We start from the raw sequence: 18,679 nt of genomic DNA, 5'->3' as shown, positions 1-18,679 counted from the left end.
CCAGCCTCACTGCAGGGCTGGGACTGGCCAGGGCCCTGATGACCTGCTTGCAGCAGTCACCATCTACTGGAAGGAGTCCCGACCAGGGAACCCATTACCCGGGGGCTTTGCTTTCTTTTTAAAATAGTTCTGTCTTTTCCTGCGAAGATTGATTAAAAAGTTGATATCAAATAAAGGAGCCAGATGCAAACCTCAGTGGTTCAGATTCTTTTTTTCCTTATTTGTGGGGGCACCGGGGGTGGAAGGAATACCGCCGGTCCTGCTTCCCCACATGTTGAAGTTTGAACGTTGGAGAAGCATGCGAGGCAAGCATTTGAAGCAGGGTTTATTTAAAAATGTGCTCGGGAGGGAGGAGGGGGCCATGGCTGGTGTCCTGGCATCCCCAAAGGCCAGGTGTTCTGCCCTTTTTTTATGTCCTGGGCTTCCTAGGCTCTCCTACCCTCTTCCCCTTATCTTTCTCCTTCCTGCCTACGTGACTAGGCCCAGGAATGCCCGGTTGGACAGCCCAAAAGTGGGACACAGGTGGGCTGAAGGGGGAAGGGCAGGAAGGAGCAGCCCAGGACACTTTAACAACCTTATGGCTCCCTGTAGGGAGGGACAATTCCTGGGACAGGTTACCTAGGCAATAGGTTGGAGCAGGGGCAGGTTCTTGATAAGGGTGGAGGAAGGGCTCTGAAGGAATTAACATCTCAAGGCCTCAGGGGACAGTCTCCAACTTCCTGGCCTCACTCAAAATTGGCCTCCCGGATCCTGACTCCATTTCCCTATCTATACTGACTGCCCGGATCCTGACTCCATTTCCCTATCTATACTGACTGCCCGTCTGATTCTGGCTTCAGAAGCACAGCAATAGGGCATTGAACAAGATTTTAAAGTGATTTTTTTAAAACTTAGTACATGAACACAGGGAGAGATATCAGAATACATCAAAGAAAGAGGGGATTGTACCCATAATCCTACCATTCCATTTTTTTTCTTTTTTGATGTTCCTTGTCCAGATACACACGTCATTTTTACCCTCATGACAAAGATGAGATTTCATATTTATTTTCATCGAGCGCCATAATAGAAGCAATCTTTCCGAGTCATCCATAATCTTCATGATTATATTTTTTTTATTGGTCGCATAATATCACCCAAAGCGATGGAATCATCATCTGCCCGACTGAAGTCCTCCTTTCCTTAGTCATTTAGTTTGTTTTCCAATTTTTCGCTTTGACTGACACATTGCGGACTCCAGGAAAGGGGCAGATCCTTGGTTTAGCTGGGAGCCTTCTGCTATCCAACAGCGGTTCTGTTTACAGGTGGGTCACCCAGGAGTTGCCCAGGGCTGTGAAGATGGATGGAAGCCAGTGTCCTGAAGGCCAAGGGGGAGGATGTCCTGGGAGCCAGTGAGCGGGGTCCAGCCAGTGTCCTTCATTTGCCCACCCAGTCTTCCCTCTGCTCAGGGAAGAGGTGGGGAGCTGTCTGTAAAGAAGGTAAATAAATGGCAGAGGGTCTCAATTTGGCTCCTGCAAGAAACAGAAGTGACAGTGAGGACCTGCAGAGGATCTGTGCCTCTAAGTCCTGCCTCTCCTCTGAGCCTTGGGCCTCCTAAGAATAAACGCGCAGGAAACCCTGGGGACCTAACCACTCATCCCAGGAGCCCGAGCAGAAGAGCAATGGAGTGTTTTGCTGGTCTCATCAAGCTGCAGTCTGGCTGACCTCATGCTAGCTCTTTTTGCTCCCTGGCGACTCCTGCCTGAGGGGACAGGCAGTCCCAGTCCCAACACAGCCAGGCACCGCCCCCTCCAAGTCCTGCCAGTGCCAGTTGGGATTCCTGGCCCTGAACCTTCTAGCCTGGCTCCTTTGGGAAAAATACCCTGGAGATGAGAACTGCTGACAGCTTCGGGAAGTGAAAACAAGCTGGAAGGCAGAGGGTGTTCCCTGGCTTTTTAAGGTCAGCTCTCTTTGGAGAGAATTCAAGAGGCAAGCATATCCATGCAGTCACTGGAGGCCAAGTTAATTTATTGCCTCCTGGTTACAGCAAATAGTGCCACCCCTTAGGATGAGTTCGATTTTGGGGTTTGGTGGTGGGGGCAGAAAGAATCCTATGGAAATTTCTCCATCATCTTGTTCACAGATGGTCTCTAGGCCACTCTGGGTTTGTCTCAGTTAGTAATGACAGAAACAGCCTACAAAGTAGTTATTGCTCAGTGGTAGGCTAAAGAGGACTCGTGCTTCATACAGTATCTCAAATAATCATCACAACTCCATAAAAAAAAGGAGTAGTATTACCTACATTCGATAGGTGAGAAAACCGGGGCTCAGAAGGGTCAAGTAACTAAGCCCAGGTCACAGAGCAGGTGAGTAGCACTGCTAGTGAAGGCTTAGATTCAGGCCAGCTGCCTTGAGTACACAAACTCCCTGCAGCAGACAGCTTTTCCTGCCAGCCTCACACAACCACAGTAAAATAGTAATAACTGAACCCTTAGTAAATGCCAGGCACTTCACTGAGGTGTTCTTACAACCCTGTAACTCTTGAATGAGGAAACTGAAAATTAGAGAAGTATGAAAGACACTATTTTCTCTAAAGTCCAATATTTCCTTCTTGTAGAATAATAAACCCCTGTTTCTTATTTATTTATTTTTGGTACTGGGCATCGAACCCAGAGGCACTTAACCATTGAGCAGCATCCAGCCCTTTTTAAAATATTTTATTTAGAGACAGGGTCTACACTAGGTCGGTTAGGGCCTTGCTAAGTTTCTGAGGCCATCTTTGAAGTTGCAATCCTCCTGCCTCAGCCTCCTGAGCCTCTGGGATTACAGGCATGTGCCACCATGCCCAGAAAGACCCCCGTGTCTAGCTGAGCGTGTGGCCTTGTAGATTAAAATTGCAGTCCCTCATTTAAAAAAAAAAAAAAAAACTCAAGAAAAGTTATTGTGATGATGATGAATTGCAGGCACCTCTGCCTGAGCGGATAAACTGTACAGGGGAACGCCAAACATCACTTTCTCCATACGGGATTTAGTTTGTGCAGTTTCTACTTCTTTTTTCCAGTGGGCTTTAAAGACATTAGTCTATTGACTAGAAGCAACACACTTTAGGGGTATTGAAATGGAAAAGTACCGTGAGATTGTTATGCTCGAATTCGGGACCCCCAAAGGACCACCAGAGACCCAAGATCGATGTAAAAAGCAAAGAGGTGTTTATTGCGAGCTAGCTCGGTCCTCCACACGCACACACAGCAACTGGTGACGCTGAGAGGCCCCGAGCCCAGGGTTTGCAGCAGTTTTATACACTCTTTGGGGAAGGCAGGGACTTCACATACATCATAGCATCTCTTAGCAAATCATCACACACCGCAGGAAAATCAAATAACAACTCTAAAACATGATTAGCACATTCACTGGCGGGAACAAGTTGGGTAGAGGTGATTGGTTACTTCAAGAGGGGGATTCATTTGAACTGATTGGTTTAAGCCAAGAGGGCTGTTCCTACTGAACTACATGGTTTCCCAACACGTTATCAACCACCATAAACTACTGGGAGGGTCATCTGGCATCCCAGGTATCTCCCTGTCTCATGCTGATTGGTGGCTGCTAGGGGGTTGCTATGGGTCCCCACCTAGCCTGACTGAGTCAGGGACACCTGGCGCAGCAGATCTCTCCTGTTATTTGTAGATAAACCACTTAGCAGGGTGGGAATGTGCCTAGGAGTGCTCTGTGGGTCTTTCCAGGGACAAAGGTCATGTCCCTTCCTTGAACAGGCTTTGCTCTGAGATAGAGGCTGGTTTTTCAAGATGTGTTCTTTTTTTAAATTTTGATTTTATTTCTAATAACCATTGACATTACATTTTAGGTTATCCAAATTTAATCTTACCTGATACTATATTTCTGTTTCCGAACTTCAATTTCATTAAATAAATGTAATAATTATAAGAACTGATAAAAAATAAAAATAAAAATAAGACAGCCCCCCACTCTGTTGCAGCAGGAGTATCCGCCTGGCTAAATTGTGGGCGTGGCTACAAGCAAAGACAGTCTGCGTGGCTCCTCTTCTTTCCCGCTTCTGCTAATGGAACTCAGACAGGACAGTGGAGCAGAGAAGTGCCAGCCAGAGCTCATGATGTGACAGGGTCACAAGCAAAACCACCAGGGAGCAGGAGCCTGGGTCTCCAAGAGGAATCAGCGTCCACCTTGTGTAAGTCGCTCTCTTGGGGACTTCTGTCACTCTCAGCACCTCTTGGTCCTGATGAACACAGCGGTGGAGCTGGAATGTGAGCCACCCTTTGAATCCACAGGTCAAACCTTCCTAGGTTATTTCTCCTGCAAATCTCCATGCCCACGACCCTCCATCTCATTCTCACCCAAGTCTTCCTCTCCCTTCCTTTGGCCAAGGGCCAGGCTCCGTGCTGGGAAATAAGCAGGAATATAAAGACACGACTGGGTCGGTGCTTGAGGAGCTGGCAGTCCCTCTTGGAAGACAGATGGATAAGTAAATAAACAAAGGCAGCGCAAGCAGCCCTGTCACAGGGCCGTGAGCCCAGGGCTGGCGGGCACCAGGAGGTCCCCACTCACTGCGGTGCTGGCTCCCGAGCGTGCCTTGGAGATGTCACACGTACCAAGTGGTGGGGGATTTTAGGTTCTAGATGTTTAGATTCTAAACAGTCATCGCTGGAGACCCCTAGAGCCATCCTCTGGGGAATCCAGAGGACTTCTGCTGGCTGGACCCAAGGCCTCAAAGAAGAATGTGGGTGGGATCCTAAGGCCACTCCCTGACGACCCACAGAAACCAGCCCCACAGCACAGAGACCAGACGGTTCTGTCTGCAATTGCCCTGTGCTCAGAAATGGCATTCCCAGTGCCTCCCTTCCACCGGCTCTTCTAATGACCGAGCTGCTGTCACTGTTAGTGAAGCCCTGACCTGGCTCTCCCTGATCAGAGCCAATTAGAACCACCTCAGAGGGCAGCCAGGGCACCTCGCTGCTAACGAGGGCAGCGGAGTGTTGGCGGTGGCTTATTGGCCCAGCTGCCAGGAGCTGGGACAGCCTCCCCCGCCCCCTCCATTACCTCCAGTATCCACTTGACTACTCCGTGAGCGCCAGCTCTGAAAGGAAGCAATGAAATTCCCTGGAGAGAGAGGGTCCGAGGCCAAACAGCACTTACCCTTGCTCAGCAGATGTTTATTAAGCAACTACTATGTGCCAGGCGTGGTGCTTGGGCACAGAATTACAATGAATAAAATACAGGCAGAGGCAAGTTTACCACGAAGTGAGTGAAGTTTATAAGCTTCAGGGCCCACCCCTGAGACGTTCTGAAAGGGGCCCTAACAACGTGCTCCCGGGTCATGTATTTTTGTAAAATTTGCAAAGGTCAGCTATTTTTGACCACACCCGATCCCAATCAAGAATCCTGTCTCTTTCCCTTCAGGCTTCCCCTCTTGTCACATGTCCCCTCATGCTGGCTGGCACTGAAGTGGTCATGGGCATTTTGAGGATCTGGTTAAAGGGAAATTTAGTTTAACAGCTTTGGGGTTCTGAGTTCATTTGGAGGGATACCAGGGGTTGAACCCCAGGGTGCTCAACCACTCAGCCCCATCCCTAGCCCTTTTTATTTTATTTGTTATATTTTGTGGTGGGGCCTGGCTAGGTTGCTTACGGCCTTACTAAATTGCTGAGGCTGGCTTCTAATCTGCAATCCTCCCTCCTCAGCCTCCAAGCCACTGGGATTACAGGGATGCACCACTGCACCCGACAGTTTGCAGTTATTTTTGTGTCCAGTGTTCGCTGGCCACCTCTGTGCAGACATGGCTTCCAGGAAGACGACTGCCATGGTGCTGGCCTACCCGGAACTGCGAAACTGAGGTGTGGGGCCCAGGATCAAGCCAGGTGTGACAGTGTCCTATGGAACCTGCCTGGAGGCATTTGGTCAACGGAGTAGAAACAGGATTCGAATAGTGTTAAGCCAAAAGCTGTCTGTGGGAAATTCTTCCAGTCACCAGATGTGAAAGATTATAACAAGGGCGGGATTCAGTCCTCACAACATCTGGTCATATATATGAGGCATGTATTGAATAATGCAGTGAAGACAATTATATGCTTTTTTTTTTTCTCTTTAAGAGGAATTATGCCAAAATAGGATTTATCCGAATTCCTGTGCTTGCAGGGTAGAAACCGTAGCATTCCTACAAACAACAAGCATGTCTGGCTGTGAAGTCACACGTTTTATGCATCCCATCCATCAACAATAAACAGAATTATTTGGGTTTTTTTGTTTTTGAGAAAAGTTTTCCCTAAGTTGCTGAGGCTGGCCTCAAATTTGTGATCCTCCTGCCTCAGCCTCCAGAGTGGCAGGATCACAGGTATGCACCATGAGCCTGACTTCTAAATATAATTTTTATTTTGCTAGAGAAAAAAAAAACACATCATTTTCTTTTCTTTCTCTACACAGGAAACATCACAAATTGCTGCATATGAGGAGATGATAAAAGAAAATCGAGCCAACAAGTGTAGAGGGGGAGTCTGACAGTTTGTGCAGGGCAGTTAATTAACAAAAATTACCTGATTGTTTTATATTTTATGACATCCGTTGTATTTTTACACACTAAACGAAGGTTCGCTTTCGTACCCGATTTTGTGTCTGTAACTTTGTGTTCTTAGAAAAAAATCCCCCAAGTCGTCTAAGCTGCAGGCCCCACAAGACCTGAGTCCACCCCAGGAACATAATTTCTTAGCATGGTCTGAGGGCAGCAGCTGTCTATCCCTCCCCTCACCACTAGGTGGCCGGCGCCCAGCACAGGCCGCCCATTGAACTAGGATGGGAACGTGGAGGCTGAAACAGACCTGGCCCCGCCCATGGGCGGGGAAGACGTCCATCAACCAAACCATTAGGAAACTGGGAATAAGTAGGGGGACCCGCCTGTGGGAAATAAGAGTCTGGCTGAGACCCGAAGAATGAGTAAGGGTTGGTTAGATGAAGAATGAAAGGAAGAACATGGCAAGCTCCAAGCTCAGTTAGGAAGGGCTTGGTACAATCCAGTCGCTCAGTAAATACCTATAAATGAATTTTTTAAGTTGGGCAGGCTCAAGGTGCTATGGAAGCATATAGGAGCCGCACCAAACCCTTGGGCAAGTAGCAACAAAGGAGTGAGGAATGAGGAAGGGTCAGGTTAGAGATGACCTCCTGATTTTTAGGAAGAGAAACAACATGTGCAAAGCCCCTGGGGTCAGAGAGAAAGAGCAGAGAGTAGTTCTATGTGTTTGGACCACAGCGGGCCAGATTTAGGGAGAAGGGTTTGTTGAAGGGAGATTGAGAATGGAAGAGATGATGAATTGAAATAGAATTAGCAAAAAAAAAAAAGAGAGAGAGGCTGGAAAGGCCTCATAAGGCGTGAGAAGATATTGGGACTTGGGGCCAAGGTGATGGCTCAGTGGTGGAGCACTTGCCTAGCACATGTGAGGCCCTGGGTTCAACCCTCAACAACACATAAAAACTGATACATAAAATAGAGGTGTCGTGTCCATCTACAACTAAAAATATATATTTTTAAAAATATTGGGACTTCATGTTGGAGGTGAAAGGAAGCTCAATTTACAGAGGAATTGTCCTATTGGGATCTTGTTGGGAAGATTGGTTGCCTGGCTGACAGAGGCTGGAGGAAGGAACAGGCAGGAAGGCCAGTCAGGCAGCTGCCAGAGAAACGCACACAAGATGATGGTGGCGTGAGGAGGGTGGATGGTGGCGTGAAGAGGGTGGACGGATCCAGAGAGGAACACGGTGTGCCTGGGCAGTCAGGCAGGGGAGGGGGAAGAATCACATCAGGTGCAGCACCCCATCTCCAGGAGTCTGGGTTCTTGATTGATTTTTTTTTGTACTGTGGATTGAACCCAGGAGCACTTAACCACTGAGCACACCCCCAGCCCGTTTTTTATTTAGAGACAGGGTCTCCTTGAGTTGCTTAGGGCCTCCCTAAATTGCTGAGGCTGGCTTTGAACTTGTGATCCTCCTGCCTCAGCCTCCCAAACCACAGGGATGACAGACATGCGCCACCGCACCTGGTGGGTTGATATATAATGGGGTGTTCTTTCTGGTCACCCTGGTCTTCCCCTCCCAGCTCCGTGTCCTCTGACCTCTCACTGGTTTGGCCAGTGTGGAGCCATGGGGGCTGGGGAATGGAGGGAGTGGGGTGGCAGCACTTAGTCCCTGGGGTCTCCCATGCGGAGGCCCCAGGCTAGCCGTGCCCCTCGGTCTCGCTCACGTTTCTCTACACAACTTTCCTCCTTCCTGGTTTCAGAACCCACTTTCCTCCCCCTTTGCTTAGGGCCTGGAGGCTGCAGCTTGGCTGATGGCTGCAGAGTCACCCTCCCACCCCTCAGGGCTCCCCCACTCCCCTCTCACACCTTGAGTTATTCCACCTCCTTGAGTTATTCCAGTGAGTGCAACATCTGGTCCTGTTGGACGCTGACTGAGTCACACACAGCCCCTCTGACCCCAGGCTGCCACTCATGAAGTAACGCCTTGTCTGATAGACCCAACCTGATCTTTTACTAAAATTGGGAGCCATCTCGCCACAAAGCCATGAAAAGATAATTTCGGCTTGACTATAAATTACTGAAAATTCTGAACCTGCTTGGAATGCCTGCCCGTGTCTTGAACTCACCCATGGCTGGCTCTCTGACCAGATGGCAGCCCTCTCTGAAACTTTAGTGACACCTCATAAATATTGGCCTTCCCTGGCCAGACAACGATCCTCTCTGAGGCTCTAATGGTCCTCATAAATTCTGATGTTGGGGCCAGCAAAAAAATGTAAACTACCATTAGTGTGATGCTTGTCAGAGTTCTGTTATCTGTAACCCCCCTTTGTGTAACTTTCTGGGCTATAAAGCTGGGCTGTAGGAAAGGTGGGGTTGCTGTCTTGTTCCTGCCTTTTTGGGAGGGAGAGGCAGCCCGGCCGGTCGAAATAATAAGCTTGCTTTAATTTGATTTTAATTGGAGTCAGTGGTTCCTTTAAGTCAGGCCACACCCCCTCAAGCCCACTGCCCACAAGGCAAAGAACCAAGCTCCAGCCCTTTAGCTGGTGACCAGCCAGCGTCCCCAAGTCCCTGTCCCCAGTCAAGCCCTATTTCCGGCCCCCTAGACTAGAATTGGGCTCAGATTCCTTGGCTCTGGCCCTGGGGCTTTTCCTGATGCTCATCCCACTCCTGTCTGGCCAGATGCCCCTGTGTTCCAATCCCTGGGGCAGCCCCGGGGAGCAGGGTTCCTTTCCTCCAGCCCTGGTGAGACCTGCAGAGCCAGTCGGTCAAGTGACCAGTGACCAAGGTCTCCGCCTCCCCTGAGAGGGCTGGATAAACCTGCTACGTCATTATTCTCAGACTCACTTTTCTCGAGCTCTCTGCTGCCCTGTAATCATCTGTATGTCTGTCTGGGGTGCAGGTACAAGTGGCTCAAGGACTCATCTTGTTTACTACTGTACCTTGGGCCTGGCCCCGTGCCTGGGAGGTGATAGTGACTGGGTAAGTACTCTGGCCTTCGGACACCCCTCCAGTCTTCCCTCCTCCCCAGGCAAGATAGAGCCACTGATAGGGCTTCAGATTCCCTAACTCCACCCTTCCCGTCCAGCCTCCCTAAGAGGAGTCTCAGTTCCCAACTGTCTCCCCCCACTTAAGAACAGTGTTCTCTGGAGAGACTCCCACTGCCGGGTAATGTCCCTATTGGCCCTGAGCACTGGTAACTTGACAAGGGCTGACTTTACATGAAATTCAAAATAGAACCTTTAGATGTTGGTTTAACATTAAACCTTAATTTGTACTGAAAATTATTAAAAAAAAAAAAAATTCTTGCTTTTTCTGCCTGCAAAATTGTGAATAAGTTCATCACAGGTCAATTTACCCTTGTTTCAGTGGGCTGGTGACCAGTGACCAGGCCAGTCTACTAGACATAGGTTACCTCCAGATGAGCATAATCCCATTCACCGTGTATGGATTCTACTAGAGTTTTGTTTTGTTTGTTTTTTTACGAGCCAAGGTGGAGTTCTTGGAGCCATGGAGATGACCCATGACCCCTACATGTCATGATTTTCAAATTAGGTCCGACCAGTGGGACATGGGACCAGCCCTTTATTGCAGGACATTTTCCTTTTCTGATTTCCAGGCACTACATGCTTCTAAAGCAGCCCCCAGTCACCCCAACAATGAACTGAAAAGAAAGCCTCCAAAATCCCTCTGGGTGGGGGAGCAGTTGTACCTCAGGTTAAGGAGCATTGTTACGCTGTGGTTGAAGACAGGTTGAAAAATGTTTGCAGGAAGGTCCTGCCTGCCCTGTCCTGCAGGTCACACCTACAAGCCCTTCCTGGGCAACAGAGCCCTGGGCTTCTCTCTCCCCTGAGTGACCGTGGTATTATTAGTACCACTCATACAGCCCTCTGTCACACGGCATGACTTGCTGTATCAACACCTTTAATATTAATTAACTCCGGGAGTTTGTTATAGAACATTTCACAATCTGCCTGTGTCCCTCTGACTAAATCATAAGTTCCCAGAGGGCCAAACCATGCTTTGCCCTGGGGGAAAAGGCTATTGGGCGGGAGGTGCTCAGGCGAGGGTAGTAGAAGGTGACCGCTCCCTGAAGCATCAGGGCACCAAAGTGGGGCTGGGACCCAACTGCACACAGGGAGAGCCCAAGCTGTTCCCAGAGAAGGGACACCATGGCCCTCCTTTGGAGAATGGGACCACCTTCTTGATGGAACTGGGGGGAATAAAGTCCAATAAAGAAAAAGACAGAATGATAGAGAAGTGACAAGGACCTTGCTGAGTCACGGGGGTCCACAGGGAGGGGACTGGTCCTCAGGGCAGAAGGACACTGGACCCAGAAGAGGCTGCTCCATCTGCCCACCGAGATCTCCAGCGTGGCCTTCAGGACCCTCGCAGCACAGCATTGAGGAGGGGCGAGGCCACAGAGGGACAGAAACCAGGCAGAGGTGCTGTTTTCAAGTCACTCGGGAGGCAGTCCTGAGCGAGGCTACCTATGGAAATGTGCATTGATGCATATTTTTATAAACACATCTCAGTATCATAGGAGGGACAGAGGCAGTGTTTGTGCTGGGGACTGAACCAGGGCCTCGTGCATGCTAGGCAGGCAGCACCCAGCCCTGGAAGAACCCTTTGCATCGGAGTCCTTGAAAATGGACATGAACTGGGTCTGAGTAAAGGATGGGACCCCCACGTGCAGGTGGAGGCCACAGACCCAGGAAGGAGCAAGGAGGTCCCTGGGGGATGGGCGACGGAATGTAGAGAAACTAAAGAAAAATGCAAGTTGGAGGTGATGGCCTCCCCCGCCCCCCAGCTGTACCAAAACCAAAATGACTCTCTGGCCCTTGCCTCTCTATGCAGAGGCATTTAGGTGGCTTCCAGCAGCAGGTTTTGAACCTCTTTCACAATGCAGAGATTTTCATCATTGAATTAAAAAATGTCTTCTCCTTGTATTTTACAGCTCTAGCCGGACAGGGCATTTGAGGGCAGACTCCGGAAGCGGAGGTGATTCTACCAAAGTGTCCAGTAAAGCAGAGTGCTGCCCTCATTCATGGTGTGGAGGTCAGTAGTAACCAAAGGGTTTATCACCAAGAATCCCCAGCCTGAATGCAAAGGTTAGCTGAAAAGAAAGAAAAGGGGAGGGGGGAAGCAACCCCAAACTGTAAGACCTGCCGTCTTCCTTTTCACAACCCTGGCAAAAACAAGCAGGAGACAAATCCCATTTCCAAGGGCAGCAAAAGCTCTGTCTCCTCCCTGACCTGAGCCCTCTCCATGCATCATAAATATTTCCATAGTCATAAATATCACTGATGAGGAGGCACAGGGCTCTTAATTGGCTCCAAGTCATTTCATGGTGGAGGAAGCTGGGGGAAGCGCACTGAATGAGAATAAGACAGGGCACAGGATCTCCCAGGAGGAAATTAAAGTCTAATCTTCTATCTGTGATGATGTTGTATCTACGGGTTGATTTAAACCAGGAGAGAACTGGCTCGAGATCCATTGGGAGATGCATCTTCTCTCTCTGAGTTTATTTTCTATCTCAGAAATGCCAATTCCCCCCTGGCTGAACCCTGTGGCATGTTGATGATGATCTACCATAAAGGAAGATGGGATATAACTAGCATTTATTAAAAACTAACAGCAGAGGTCAGGCACGGTTTACACATACCTGTAATCCCAGTAGCCCGGGAGGCTGGGGCAGGAGGATCCAGAGTTCAAAACCAGCTTCAGCAACTTACGAGGTCCTAAGCAACTCAGCAAGACCCTGACTTAAAATAATATTTTAAAAAGGGCTCAGTGGTTAGGCACCAAACCTAACAGCAGGATAAGGAGATAAACAGGTGGTTGTATCGTCACGCAATGAAATACTATTCAGCGATAAAAGGATATACCCACTGATTGCACAACATGGATGAGTTTCAAAACATTATGCACAGTGAAAGGAGCCTCATATAAAAGAACACACAGCCCATGATGGGAAGCAGGTGTCGCTGTGCACGGTTGCCAGTTTAGCAAAGTCTAGTGAGACAGAAGGTAAAGGAGGCTCATTATACAGCTAAGCAGCAAGGGACAACAGAAGCCCAGCACCTGCTGAGGGCAACCCACAAGGCTCAGGAGAGGAGTCTCTACTATGCATGTCCCACGACAGCTGAAGGATCCCCAAAAGCAACCCACCCAACCTACCCTTGCTTTTATACCCCAGGGAATGTTAAAAGACATCCTGTTTGGGATGGGGTCAGGGGGTCGGGGAGTGGGGAACGGAGCCTGGGTTGGTCTAGCCAGTTCCTTCTTATCAAGATGTTCATTCACTGTGAATCCTACAGTTATTTTTGCGAACCACAGGTGAGAAAGGGGAGAACCGGGTTGATCCAAAGCTCCCTGGAGGACTGGCTTGCATACGCTTCCACTTACATGATGTTCTGTAACAGGTAATCGAGGGAGGAAAAAACTCTGAATGATAATTTGGCAGGAGGCCTAGGGGTGGAGAGAGGGAACGACTAGAAAAGGGTACAGGCATATTTTCTGTGGAGATGGAAATGTTTTGTATAACTTGATGGGAGTTTGGATCACACCGGTATTTGCATCTGTCAAAACTTAGCAAATGTACACTTATGGTTCATGCATTTCTTTGTATCTGAATTTTATATCCAGCCAGGTGTGATGGTGCATGCCTGTTACCCCAGCAACTCTGGAGTAAGGCAGGAGGATTGCAAGTTTGAGGCCAGCCTCAGCAACTTAGCAAGGCCCTAAGCAACTTAGTAAGACCCTGTCTCAAAAAAATTTTTTTAAACAATTTTTTTTTGAGAGAGAGAGAGACAGAGGGAGAGAGAGAGAGAGAGAGAGAGAGAGAGAGAGAATTTTTTTTAATATTTATTTTTTTAGTTCTTGGCAGACACAACATCTTTTTTTTGTATGTGGTGCTGAGGATGGAACCCAGGCCGCACACATGCCAGGTGAGCGCGCTACCGCTTGAGCCACATCCCCAGCCCCCCATTTTTTTTAAAAGGGTGGGGGTGGCTGGAGAGGTAGCTACCCCCTTTTTTTAAAAGGGTGGGGGTAGCTCAATGGTAAAGTGACCCTGGATTTAATCCTCAGTATGGGGATGGGGATGGGGGTGGGGGNGGGGGTGGGGGGGAATGCGACAAATAGATATTACATCCATTGAAAACCCTAAAAAAATACTGAACTCTAGCTAAGTATACACAAGCCAAAGTATTTAGAGGAAAGGGTACCAATGCCAGCAATTTACTTTGAAATGCATCACTAAAATAAGGTAAGGTAGACAAAGGGACAGAAAGATGGATAATTGAAAAGCAATTTCAGTGAAATGGTAATGGTAGAACCTAGGTGATTAGCATACAGCTATTGGCTGTAAAAATGCTTTCTACTTTACTATGTGTTTTCCATTTTTCACAATAAAATGGAAACAAGAGTAGTGCTGCTTAAAAAAAAAAAAACAAAACAGCAATAATTCCACCCCATAAATGAATCCCAGACTTTTCCCAGTCCTGGTTCTGGGGATGTAACCATGGTAGAGAGCCCTTGCCTAGCATGTGCGAGGCTGGGTTCAATCCCCAGCTCTGCAAAATAAATAAATAAATATTTTTAAAATAATAATAAATCAAAGTCACAACTATTTACTAGGTTCCTAGGTGACCAAGTGCTTTATAAACATTTTCCTAATCCTCCTGATGTTATAGATTAGATGATTAACATTCAGAGACACTAAGTGACTTGCCCAGAGACACACAGTTGAAAACATCAAAGCCAGACTTGCCTGAATCTTCAACACGCTGTTGCCTAGCAAGACTCCGGATGGGGATGGAGGGACGTCCCATTGACGCCTACCCTCCAGAGGCAGGGTCTGGCAGTGGCATTTGGACGAACATACTTTCTCCTCAGCTGATGCCTGTCAGCCTGCAATCTCAGCTCTGAATTTGATCAAACTCAAAACGAAGAGGAATGCGTTGCTGGTCCTCGACCACCAGTCAGCTCATCAAGAACTCCATACATATTAACCGAACTCCTACAGTGTAGACGGAATTCAGAGACAGTTAAGGCACGGTCTTAAATTTCAAGAAGCAGCCAGAATGGCTCACCAGTCTGGAGAAATGGACTCTCTATCTAATAAGAGCTTAAACTAGACTATCCCTCAGGATCCCCACCCCCACTCTCCTGTTTCTGTGACTTTTGATCCATAGTTAATTTTAAAGGCCAAAGGACTGGGTGCAGATAGCATATGCTAATGGTGCCCATGAGGAAAAGTCCCTCAGGCTAGGGGGAATGTGTCCCCAGGGGAGAGGGAGATGGTATTCCAGAGGCAGGAAATGCAAACACAGGGCCAGGAATTGGAGCATGGAGGGGGGTTGTAGGGAAGGAGAGTGGGTTAATATCTAGGGAGCTGGGACAGGGCCCAGGAAGAGGTTTTGACCTTAACTCTGAGAAGAAGGATCCCCCAGAGGCCTTAGGCATGAGGGTGTGATGAGATGCTATCTCAGGATGATTAATCTATTTATTTGGAGTAGAGGGGAAAAAAACAGAGGCACAAGTCATCACAAATATCACATCATTCAAAAAACAATGTGGTAGGCTCCATAAGGTCCTCAAGTCTGTGTCTTTTAAGCTAGGGTCCTGGGAAGGGCCTCTGGACACTCAACAGGCCGACTCAGCTCCCCTCTCCCATTGCCAACCTGATTTTTATGGGTTTAATACACAGGAGTTCTGGGTAAAATTTATTTTGAAACAAGGATGCAACAGACCTCAACTGAACAGTATCAGTTAATTACAGAAATAAGTAGCCAGACAAATGCGTCAGGAGGGGGTTGTCTGAGGAGGAATAACTTGCTGGACATTCAGCTCTTACAGCTATTTGAGGTGAGGCCACATTCTCACCTGGGAGACTGGGCTCTGACAAGAACAGGAATTCCAGGAAGGCTGGTTTGCAGGGCTACGTGTCTGGGCCCCTGGAGCCCTGAGCCACCTCATTTCCTTCAACCTCCTGGTCCTACCTCATTTCCTACAAAGCCCCCACCCCGGCTGCCCTGCCCCATGGGGCTGTCTGGACTTCATTCCCTTGGCAGCTCTGCAGCCTAAGCCTGTAGAATTTCCTCCTCCGTGGAACTGAGGCAGGAGGAATCAAAAATATAATAAAACATAAAAATAAAGCCATTTTGGAGGGGGGCAGAGCCTCTCCCTAACCCCTCTCCCCTTCTTTGTGTTACTTCAAACACGCATTTGAGAGCTTTTTGCTGGGAGACTAGACCAGGGTAACAAAAATAATAAACTTGGGGAAGTTACACGGGGGCTAGATTCTTCAGAGTATGTCTTTTAAGTTCCTTGACTTCAGTCCCCTTTATAGAAGATAATAATTGATAAATCTATTTTTAAATAGTTTCATTCAGACCTGACTGTTAGGTGCCATGGAGGAAAAATGTTAGTCCTCACCTGGTCTCAGGTGCTTTCTGACCCTCTGTCCCAGATGAAAAGGGTCCTTAACGGGTCCTCCAAAACTCAATGGCTCAGCATTATAATCACTCTCCATCTCCCACGGTTTCCGTGGGTCAGGTACCTGAGAGGCACCCAGCTGAGTGGTTCTGGCTCAGGGTCTTGGCAGCTGCAGTAAGTGAGCTGGGCAATCACCTGAAGGCTCCCTGCCTGTCAGTGGCAAGTTGGCTGCTGGCTTGTCCAGGAGCTCAGTCCTCTCCACTTGGGCCTCTCCTGCCGAGAGTCCTCTTGGTGTGGCCACCAGCCTCCCCAGAATAAGAAATCCAAGATGCCAAGATAGACCTTGGAATGACTCTTATGGCCTTGCCTTGAATGTCATTCTGTAGCACTTGTACCTTATTTTACTGGTCTTGGAGGGCCAGCTCTGACTCCACGTGCAAGAAGAGGGCTACATGAGGAGGCCCGGGTCACTGGAGGCCATCTTGGAGTCTGGCTCACCACACTGTAGAGGCATCCAAGGAAGATCAGGCTCAAAGAGAAAGAAAAGGCAGCCCCTTCATGCTCTGGAATGCACAGTAAATATAGAGTGAGCAAGACAGACATAATCTCTGCCTTCTTGAAGCTTGCGATCTGGTGGGAATGACAGGGTTCATACAAATAATGGCATTTGGAATAAAATCCAATCTCCTTAACTTTGATCCTCCCTACTTTTTTTTTAGAAAATTTTTTTAAATATATATTTTAGTTGTTGATGGACCTCCTCCCACTCCAATATAAACTGCATGAGAACGCGGGCTTTGTTAAACCTCCTTCCTCACTCTCTGTCCCAAGGCTTGGGACACCACTTATTATATATGAAGCAAAAAATGTATATCCTAATGAGTGAATGAAGTACCCACTTTCTGACCAAGCTGAACATATTCTTCCTTCTAGAATATTGTAAACTCCAGTACCAGCCCTGCTGCTTGGCCATTTTGCAGATCAGACAAACCTTGGTAAATTGCAGACCTATTCTAAGATCTAACTTTGCTGACTTTTTGAGCAAATGGTATATCTTGGCCTCACCTGATTCCCCACCCACTTGGAGATTGGATTGAACCAGCCCGGGCTGACGACCTTATTTGTATTCTTCCTTGGAGCCCGGGCTCCATTTCGGATTGCCTTTGCCTGGTTTCCCATCCAACCTCCCTCCCTCCCCCAAGGGAAGGTTGATTCCAGCCTTGTTTTGCTACACTTGTGTTTTCGGCTTTCCTGAGTTGAAATATTGCAAACAGTTGCTCATTAGCATCCCAGCTTTCCTGCTTTTCAGGGGAAACAGCGTGATGAACAGGGACCCCACGCATATTTATTTTGAAAATATGTTTTTTAATTCGAAAGCAAATGGACACTGGCGGTCCACAGGTCATTTCACCTGCTGTGGCATGTGATTAGTGAGGCCTTTTCTCTCTGGGTGGTACTGCTAGCTAATGGACTCATGCCCCATATGTATGTTTGTCTTCAGTTAATTAAAATTTTGCCAAATCTTCCCTCTGCCCTTGCGCACAGCAAGGCCAAGCCTTGGCTTGTGGCACTGATCCGGGCTGGCAAGCTGGATGGGGGCGGTCATCCTATTAAATATTAATCTAGGAAGGCAATCAGGCCTGTGGGCTTCCACCCCTGAGGTTCTCCCGCTGGGAAGTCACAGATCGATGCCAGAGCTCAGCGCCTGTGGCAGCTCTCCCTGCCAGACCTGAGTCAGAGTCAGACGCAATTTTTCGGAATGGTTTGACGATCAATCTGAGCAGAATTCTGAAAGATCTCTCTTAAAAATTGGAATGAATTACACACACAGGTACCCTGGAAAGGGATGTTAACCATCACATGAAAGTGCACCTTATAAATGACGAATGGGACAGTTTGCCAACTTTTTTTTTTTAAAGTTTGGGGTGCCCCGTGCAAAAATGGTGCACAAACACAGTTTGTGTTAGCTGCTTGAAATTCTGTAATCCCAGCAGCTCAGGAGGCCGAGGCAGGAGGATCGTGCGAGTTCAAAGCCAGCCTCAGCAAAAGCAAAGCAGCTCAGTGAGACCCTGTCTCTAAATAAACTACAGAATAGGGCTGGGGATGTGGCTCAGTGGTTAAGTGACCCTGAGTTCAATCTCCAGTACCACTATCACACCCCCCCCCCAAAAAAAAAGTGAATGGACCTATTTGCCAATTTTTTTTTTTTTTTTTATGTTTGGGGTCAGGTAAAGATGAGTAAAGGCATCCTGCACTTCAGATGCCACTGTTGAAAATCCATCTCTCCATCCAAGGATAGGAGAGGAGGCGAAGGTTTGAATTGGCCCCAACTAATGAAACCTCCACTGCTCCCTGTGCAGAAATGTGCAAGTTGCTGACTCACAAGTTCACCTTCCAGCCCTCTGCCCTTCAGTCACTTCCATCAAATCATTTCAGCAGATACCTTCTGCTGCCAAACGTGCAAGATAGAAAATGCACTCTAGTGTGGGTCGAATTGAGTCCCCAAGAAAGATATATTGAAGTCCAGTACCTGTCAACACGACCTTGTTTGGAAATTGAACATTTGCAGATGTAATTAGTTAAGACAAGTGGATCTTGATCCAAGGACTGGTGTCCTTATAAGAAGACTTAACAGAGTCACAAGGACACACCAGAGATTGCCATGTGAGGAGGGAAGTAGAGATTGGAATGGTGCATCTGCAAGCCACAGACCTGGGGGGGGGGGG

General features: G+C 48.1%; 1 long non-coding RNA gene across 1 annotated transcript; it reads left to right on the top strand.

The window, feature by feature from the left end:
- Positions 1 to 9,354: 9,354 nt before the first annotated feature.
- On the top strand, positions 9,355 to 18,673 carry LOC125620170. The gene is made up of 3 exons (XR_007351750.1): positions 9,355 to 9,494; positions 11,470 to 11,570; positions 18,182 to 18,673. It is a non-coding gene; the product is annotated as an uncharacterized LOC125620170 (long non-coding RNA).
- The last annotated feature ends 6 nt before the right edge of the window (positions 18,674 to 18,679 follow it).

This window comes from Marmota marmota, unplaced genomic scaffold (genome assembly GCF_001458135.2).
Source record: "Marmota marmota marmota unplaced genomic scaffold, marMar, whole genome shotgun sequence".
NCBI classification, from domain to species: domain Eukaryota; kingdom Metazoa; phylum Chordata; class Mammalia; order Rodentia; family Sciuridae; genus Marmota; species Marmota marmota.
Note: the sequence above shows the minus strand (reverse complement) of the source record. Positions and strands in the feature narration are given on the sequence as shown.